Source organism: Heterodontus francisci, unplaced genomic scaffold (assembly GCF_036365525.1).
Source record: "Heterodontus francisci isolate sHetFra1 unplaced genomic scaffold, sHetFra1.hap1 HAP1_SCAFFOLD_51_2, whole genome shotgun sequence".
Classification (NCBI taxonomy): domain Eukaryota; kingdom Metazoa; phylum Chordata; class Chondrichthyes; order Heterodontiformes; family Heterodontidae; genus Heterodontus; species Heterodontus francisci.
In genome coordinates, this window is record NW_027141369.1 from 3,522,435 (window position 1) to 3,531,590 (window position 9,156).

Consider the following 9,156-nt stretch of genomic DNA (forward strand, 5'->3'; position numbering starts at 1 on the left):
TGTGGTGCTAACCATTGCGCCACTGTGCCGCTGTTGGTGTTTTGATAAATGAAGGAAGTTCCCTCCACCCATTTTTTCTGGACAGACAGTGTGGTATAAGGATGTCTCGGGTTAATGCTGAAGATAGTGGGATCAACCCCTCCCAATGTCAGAGTGATGATGTAACAGTCACATGAGATGAGGATTGGGAGAAGAGAGAGCAGCACCAAGGATGCTAGCTTAGCAGGCTTGATGAGTGTGTATATAGTATTGTGTAAATTAGAAAGAGTTCTTAGTTCTTTCAGCAGGAACTGTGTCCAGAAAATATCGAGAAACTCACAATTTTATTATTCAGGAGTCGGAACACAGATATTAATTCCAAGTCACAGTTCTGGGACCAATTAACAAAAAAAGTAGAGAATAATATTACTCTCTGATTGAAATCCCCCAGTGAGGAGACAGTTAAACAGATGATCTGTTGGGGCATTATTCAATCCAAGGTTTCAGCAACATTTAATCTCCCTTTTTGGTGAAATTCTCTGTTATTTGCAACGTTTTTTATCAGCTTTGATGGGCGAGTGAAAAAACTGAAAAAATTGAACAGTTCCATCCTTTCTTTTCTTCCTTCTTCTCTTCTTTCCATCAGTTTCTCTTTTCTGTCCCAGATCAATATCATGATGAGAATCCCAATTTAATCTGCTGTTTCTGGTGTTTTATCCATTCCAATCAAAATTTCAACATTCCAATCAAATCTATTTGTTATTCCACAGTGTCTCTCCATTTGTTTTATTCTGTTGTATTCTCTCACAGTCTGTTTGATGATCAATGTTACATCTCACTCTCTGTTCTGGTGAAGATCAGAAGCAGTGATATCTGTTTCCACCACCCGACAAGTCGGCCTGAGGCTGTGCCTCGCTGATCATGTGAAGTTAAAGCAATTCTTCCAGTCAGTTAGTTCAGTTGTCATTTCATGAGAAATTCGGTCATCATGACTTCGTCAGTGACCTAATGGTTCAGGTGTCTGAGTGATGTTAATCATGATGTGATGAAATGATTGTATGTTCCAGTCTTTCCGTGGTGGGTTTTCACACTGAGTAGAAACGTGTTGGACATGGTCTGGAAATGTTTCACACCGCTCCATTCCCAACTTCATTTACTGACAGAAGATATATTTCCATCATTACACAGCTGGCTGCACAGCCAGAATCTGTGCTGAAGGTGACAGCTATGTCTATGCAACTGACAAGGTGGCGGAGAGGTTAAGGCGATGGACTGCTAATCCCTTGTGCTCTGCACACGTGGGTTTGAATCCCATCCTTGTCGCTAGTTTATGAACTGTTCAGTGTATTGTTTATGTGTAAAGTCAGCCTCGAAACCTGTTCTTGTCAATGTCCAGACAGTGATTCCAGAATTGGTTATACTTTATTAAAATTGAGACAGACAATTGGAATTCTTCACCCAAACTGCACTGGAATGAAGATCAAATAGGGATCACGAAACGGAGCAGGATTTTTCCTCCCCACCTTCCTTCCATCTTTACTTTCTCTGGATTTGCACCAAGTGAAAGACAAATGGGAAAATAAAATGGCGAGGGAGCAGATGCAGAAAATTATCCTTTGGCAAGAAATTTATTTTCAAATCTTCTTGATAGATTAAGTGAGTGAGCAATGCTTTGGCAGATGGTGTTTAAAATGAGGTGTCATCTACTACCTACTTTAGATCAGAGTGCTTTTTTGTATGAGGTGCGATGTTAGAAACGGCGGAGGAGCAGAGACCCGAATACTGAATTAATAAAAGCTAGTGGACTGGTAGAAAATAATGTGAAAAGTGAACAGAATATGAAGATTGGAACTCATGTTGCAGTGATATAAAGCTCTGTGCTCCTGAAGTAAATGTCCAAGCCCAGATTGTGGGGAATCTGTGGAGAGTGATTTGGTTTTTATTCATTCTTGGGTGTGAGTATCGCTGATAAGGCTAGCATTTATTACCCATTCCTATTGCCGTTGAGAAGGTGGTGGAGAGCTGCCTTCTTGAACTGATGCAGTCCATATGGTGCAGGAACACCCACAGTGCTATTGGGGAGGGAGTTCCAGGATTGTGACCCAACAACAGCGAAGAAATGGCTATATTGTTCCAAGTCAGGATGGTGAGTGACTTGGAGGGGAACCTGCAGGTAGTGAGTTCCCATGCATCTGCTGCCCTTGTCCTTTGAGGTGGTAGTGGTCACGAGTTTGGAAGGTGCTGTTGAAGGATACTTGGCGAGTTGCTGCAGTGCATATGGAGATGGTACACACTGCAGCCATTGTTTACTGGTTGTGGAGGGATTGAATGTTCAAGGTGGCGGGTGAGGTGCCGATCAAGTGCGCTGCTTTGTCCTGGATGGTGTTGAGCTTCTTGAGTGTTGTTGAGTGGGATGTATTCCATCACACTCCTGACTTGTGCCTTGTAGATGGTGGACAGGATTTGGGGTGTCAGGAGGTGAGATACTCGCTGCAGAATTCGTAATCTCTGACCTGCGCTTATAGCCACAGCATAGATGTGACTGGTCCAGTTACGTTTCTGGTCAAGATGTTGATGGTGGGGGATTTAACGATGATAATACTTCTGAATATCAAAAGGTAGATTTTTTTTTCTCTCTCATTGGAGATGTTCACTGCTTGGCACTTGTGTGGCCAGAAGGTTGCTTGTCACTTATCAGCTCAGGTCTGAATGTTGTTCAGGTCTTGCTGCTTGCAGGCACAGACTGCTTCAGTATCTGAAGAGTTGTGAGTCATCATCTAATATTCCCACTTCTGACTTATGTTGAAGAGAAAGTCGTCAATGAAACAGCTGGGATGTTTGGGTCTCGGACACTACCCTGAGAAACTCCTGAGGCAATGTCTTGGGCTGAGATGATTGGCCTCCACGAACCACAACATCTTGTTTTGGGCGAGGTATGACTTCAACAAGTGGAGAGTTTTCCCCCTGATTCCCATTGATTTCAATTTTGCTGGGGATCCTTGATGCCACACTCACTCAAGGGTAATCACTCTCACCTCTCCTCTGGAATTCCACTCTTTCGTCTCTGCTTGGACCAAGCTGCAATGTGATCATACGAACATAAGATCAGAAGAACTAATAGCAGGAGTAGGCCATTTGGCTGCTCGAGCTTGCTCCGCCATTCAATAGGATCATGGCTGACCTGATCATGACCTCAACCCCACTTTCTTGCCTGCCCACATAACCCTTGGCTATCTTGTAGATAAAAATCTTGAAGACATTCAATGACCCAGCCTCCACTGCTCTCTGCGGTAAAGAATTCCAAAGATTAATGACCCTCTGAGAGAAGAAATTCCTTCTTAAATGAAAAACCCCTAAATCTGAAACTGTGTCCCCTAGTTCTAGATTCCACCACGAGGGGAAACATCCTCTCAGCATCTACCCTGTCAAGCCCCCTCAGAATCTTTTATGTCTCAATACGTTCTCCTTTCATTTTTCTCAACTCCAATGAGTATCGGTCCATCCTACTCAGCTTTCCTCATAAGACAACACCTTCATCACAGGAATCAATCCAATGAACCTTCTCTCAACTGCCTCCAATGCAAGTATCTCCCTCCTTAAATAAAGAGACAAAAACTGTACACAGTACTCCAGGTGTGGTTTCATCAGCACCATGTACATTTGTAGCAAGACTTCTCTACTTTTATACTCCATTCCCCTTGCAATAAAGGGTAACATTCCATTTGCCTTCCTAATTATTTGCTGTACCTGCATGGTAACTTTTTGCGATTCATGTACGAGGACACCCAGATCCTTCTACACCGCAGCATTCTGTAATCTCTCACAATTTAAATAATCTTTTTCTTTTCTATTCTTCCTGCCAAAGTGGATAACCTCACATTTTCCCACATTCTACGCTATCTGCCAAATTATTTCCTGGAGCTGAGAGACCCTGGCAGAACCTAAACTGAGCATCGATGATCAGATTATTGCTAAGTGTGTGGTGCTTGATAGCACTGTTGGTGACATCTTCCATCACTTTGCTGATGATTGATAGTAGACTGATGGGGTGGCAATTGGTCAGATTGGATTTGTCCTGCATTTTTTTTATGGAGAGGGCACACTTGGACAATTTTCCACATTGTCAAGTCGATGCCTGTGTTGTAGCTCTACTGGAACAGCTTGGCTGAGGGTGCAGCTAGTTCTGGAGCACAGGTCTTCAGTACTAGAGCCGGAATGTTGTTAGGGCCCATAGTCTTTGCTGTATCGAGTGCCTTCAGCTGTTTCTTGCCATTATGTGGAGTGAAGCAAATTGGCTGAAAACTGGAAGCTGTGATGCTGGGGACCTCAAGAGGCCGAGATGAATCATCCACTGAGCAATTTCTGACTGAAGATGGTTTCAAATGCCCCAGCTTCACCTTTTGCACTGACGTGCTCGGCTCCACCAACATTGAGGATAGGAATGTTTTTGGGCCCTCCTCATCTGGTTCGTTATTTAATTGTCCACCACCATTCATGACTGGATACCTAGTTTCTCAGGGCAGTGTCCGAGGCCCAACCATTCTCAGCTGTTTCATTGATGGCTTTCTCTTCAACATAAGTCAGAAGTGGGAATGTTCGCTGATGATTCACAACTCCTCAGATACTGAAGCAGTCTGTGCCTGCAAGCAGCAAGACCTGAACAACATTCAGGCTTGAGCTGATAAGTGACAAGCAACATTCCTTGATCGGATCCTGAGGGAGATATCCGTGTGTGGAGCGGCGGGATGTATGGAGAGTGATTCTGAAGAGGGTGTCTGAGCCTCGAGGGAAGAATCTGTGGAGAGTGATCCTGAAGTGGGTGTCCGAGCCTGGAGTGGCAGGATCTGTGGAGAGTGATCCTGATGAGTGTGAGTAAACCTGGAATGGAAGCTTTCTGTGGAGGTGTAGGAAGAGGCCATTCATTCCCAGTATTCTATAAAGGTTTAGCATAACTTATATGTTTTTACTCTGTGCCTCTATTAATAAAGCCAAGTGTCCTGTTTGCTCTTAGCTACCTTTTCAATTCTTCTGACATTGGTGTACATTGTCTCTCTGCTCCTGCACCCAGTTTAGAATTGTAACGTTTCATTTATATGAGACTGTGCCTCTCTGATCATGTGGAATTAAAGCAATTCTTCCAGTCAGTCAGTTCAGTTGTCATTTCATGAGAAATTCGCTCATCATGACTTCGTCAGTGACCTCATGGTTCAGGTGTCTGAGTGATGTTAATCATGATGTGATGATATGATTGTATGTTCCAGTCTTTCCGTGGTGGGTTTTCACACTGAGTAGAAACGTGTTGGACATGGTCTGGAAATGTTTCACACCGCTCCATTCCCAACAGGCCATGACCTGATGTGATGGAAATTTCATTTACTTACAGAAGCTGCATTTCCATCATTGCACATCTGGCTGCACAGCCAGTATCTGTACTGTCCAAACAGCTGACAAGGTGGTCGAGAGGTTATGACGGTGGCGTGCTCATGCATTTTGCTTTGCATGTGTGGGTTCGGATCCCAATTTTGTCGTTAGTTCATGAAGTGTCTAGTACATTGTTGTGGGGGAGCTTTTGTGGAACGTTGGCCTGGAAACATGTTCTTGTCAATATCTCGCTGGTGATTCCAGAATTGTTTATCCTTTATTAAAATTGAGACAGACAATCGGAATTCTTCACCCAAATTGGACTGGAATGAAGATCAAATAGGGATCACGAAAAGGAGCAAGATTTTCCCCTCCTTCCTGCCTTCCATCTTTACTTTCTCTGGATTTGCACCAAATGAAATACTAATGGGAAAAGCAAATGGCAAGGGAGCAGAAGCAGAACATTATCCTTTGGCAAGAAATTTATTTTCAAATCTTCTTGATAGATTAAGTGAGTGAGCAATGCTTTGGCAGATGGAGTTTAAAATGTGGGGTCATCTCGGACCTACAAAAGATAGATCAGAGTGTTTTTTATAAGGGGTGAGATGTTAGAAACTGGAGAAGCAGAGACCCGAGTGCTGAATCACTAAAAGCTAGTGGACTGGCAGAAAATAATGTGAAAGGCTAATGGAATCTGAAGATTGGAACTCATGTTGTAGTTATATAAAGCTCTGTGCTCCTGAAGTAAATGTCCAAGCCTGGATTGTGGGGAATCTGTGGAGAATGATTTGTTTTTTATTCATTCTTGGGTGTGAGTATCGCTGGCAAGGCTAGCATTTATTGTCCATCCCTAATTGCCCTTGAGAATGTGGTGGGGAGCTGCCTTCTTGAACTGCTGCAGTCAATGTGGTGTAGGAACACCCACAGTGCTATTGTGGAGGGAGTTCCAGGATTTTGACCCAGCAACAGTGAAGAAATGGTGATATAGTTCCAAGTCATGATGGTGAGTGACTTGGAGGTGAACCTGCAGGTGGTGGTGTTCCCATGCATCTGCTGCCCTTGTCCTTCGAGGTGGTAGTGATCACGGGTTTGGATGGTGCTGTCGAACGTTACTTAGCGAGTTACTGCAGTGCATCTTGTAGGTGGTACACACTGCTGCCACTGTGCTCTGGTGGTGGAGGGAGTGAATGTTTAAAGTGCTGGGTGAGGTACCGATGAAGAGGACTGCTTTGTCCTGGGTGGTATTGAGCTCTTTATGTGTTGTTGGAGCTGCAGCTGTCCAGAAAAGTGGAGAGTATTCCATCACACTCCTGACTTGTGCCTTGTAGATAATCGACAGGCTTTGGCATGTCAGGAGGTGAGATACTTGCTGCAGAATTCCCAATTTCTGACCTACGCTAAAAGCCGCAGCATAGATGTGACTGGTCCAGTTTAGTTTCTGGTCAATGGTAACCCCCAAGATGTCGATGGTGAGGGATTCAGTGATGATAATGCTGCTGAGTATTAAAAGGTAGATGGTTTGATTCTCTCTCATTGGAGATGTTCACTGCGTGGCACTTTTGTGGCAACCAAGTCGCTTATCACTTATCAGCTCAAGCCTGAATGTTGTTCAGGTCTCGCTGCTTGCGGACATGGACTGCTTCAGTATCTGAGGAGTTGTGAATCATCACCTAACATTCCCACTTCTGACTTAAGTTGAGGGGAAACTCATTAATAAAACAGCTGAGGATGGTTGAGCCTAGGACACTACCCTGAGAAACACCTGAGGCAATGTCCTGGATTGAGATGATCGGCCTCCACCAACCATAATCATCTTGCTTTGTGCTAGGTAAGATTCCAACAAGTGGACAGTTTTCCCCTGATTCCCATTGATTTCAATTTTGCTAGGGATCCTTGATGCCACACTCACTCAAGGGTAATTACTCTCACCTCTCCTCTGGAATTCCACTCTTTTGTCTCTATTTGGAACAAGCTGCAATGAGATCATAAGAACAGAAATAGTAGCAGGAGGAGGACATTTGTCCCCTCGAGCCTTCTCCGCCATTCAATAGGATCATGGATGATCTGATCATGGCATCAACCCCACTTTCTTGCCTGCCCCCCATAACCCTTGACTTCCTTGTAGATAAAAATCCAAAGATGAACGACTGTCTGAGAGAAGAAATTCCTCCTCATTTCCTTCTTAAATGGAAAATCCCTAATTCTGAAACTGTGTCCCCTAGTTCTAGATTCCACCACGAGGGGAAACATCCTCTCAGCATCTACCCTGTCAAGACCCTTCAGAATCTTATATGTCTCAATACGATCACCTCTCATGTTCCTAAACTCCAATCAGTATAGGTCCAACCTGCTCAATCCTCCTCACAAGACAACCCCTTCATCACAGGAATAAATCCAGTGAACCTTCTCTGAACTTTTTTTTAAATTTCCAACATATACTTTATTCGTTAAAAAAACTATAAAAAGATACATTACAAAACAGTTCAAAAACAGCACCAAGTCAACAATACAAAGATTGCAAAGGAGATCAGTTTCCTTCAGTACAGGAATGAATTGTCTCACAACCCTTCCATTTCATTTTACCTGCCATGTACTTTTTGCAGCAAACAAATATTTTCTGGAATAAAAACAAGAAATACTGGAACCACTCAGCAGATCTGGCAGCATCTGTGGAAAGAGAAGCAGAGTTAACGTTTCGGGTCACTGACCCTTCTTCGGAACTGACAAATATTAAAAATGTCACAGGTTATAAGCAAGTGAGGTGGGGGTGGGGCAAGAGATAACAAAGGAGAAGGTGCAGCTTGGACAAGGCCACATAGCTGACCAAAAGGTCATGGAGCAAAGGCAAACAATATGTTAACGGTGTGTTGAAAGACAAAGCATTAGTACAGAATAGGTGTTAACGGACTGAATATTGAACAGCAGCAAGTGCAAACCTGAAAAAAAACAGTGGGTAAGCAAACTGAATAAACTAAGATGAAATGAAATAAATGCAATATAAAAGGTTGTAAAAAATGTAAAAAAGCAAAAAAGAAGAAAAAAGAAAAAACAACTAAAAATGAAAGTAAAATGGGGGGCTGTCATGCTCTGAAATTATTGAACTCCATGTTCAGTCCGGCAGGCTGTAGTGTGCCTAATCGGAAGATGAGATGCTGTTCCTCGAGCTTGCGTTGATGTTCACTGGAACACTGCAGCAATCCCAGGACAGAGATGAGAGCATGAGAGCAGGGGGGAGTGTTGAAAAGGCAAGAAACCGGAAGCTCAGGGTCCTGCTTGCGGACTGAGCGGTGGTGTTCCGCAAAACGGTCACCCAGTCTGCGCTTGGTCTCCCCAATATAGAGGAGACCACATTGTGAGCAGCGAATACAGTATACTACATCAAAAGAAGTACAAGTAAATCGCTGCTTCACCTGAAAGGAGTATTTGGGGCCTGGGATAGTGAGGAGAGAGGAGGTAAATGGGCAGGTATTACACCTCCTGCGATTGCAGGGGAAGGTGCCATGGGATGGGGACGAGATGGTGGGGGTAATGGAGGAGTGGACCAGGTTGTCGCGGAGGGAACAATCCCTTCGGAATGCTGACAGGGGAAGGGAGGGGAAGATGCGTTTGGTAGTGGCATCACGCTGGAGGTGGCGGAAATGGCAGAGGATGATCCTTTGGATATGGAGGCTGATGGGGTGGAAAGTGAGGACAAAGGGAACCCTGTCATGTTTCTGGGAGGGAGGGGAAGGGTTGAGGGCAGAGGTACGGGAAATGGGCCAGACACGGTTGAGGGCCCTGTCAACAACAGGGGGGGGATTCCTCCGTTGAGGAAAA

At 44.2% G+C, this 9,156-nt stretch overlaps 1 non-coding gene across 1 annotated transcript; it reads left to right on the forward strand.

Annotated features, from left to right (window-relative positions):
* Nucleotides 1-1,220: 1,220 nt before the first annotated feature.
* Nucleotides 1,221-1,302, forward strand: trnas-gcu (transfer RNA serine (anticodon GCU)). The gene has a single exon. It is a non-coding gene; the product is annotated as a tRNA-Ser (tRNA).
* The last annotated feature ends 7,854 nt before the right edge of the window (nt 1,303-9,156 follow it).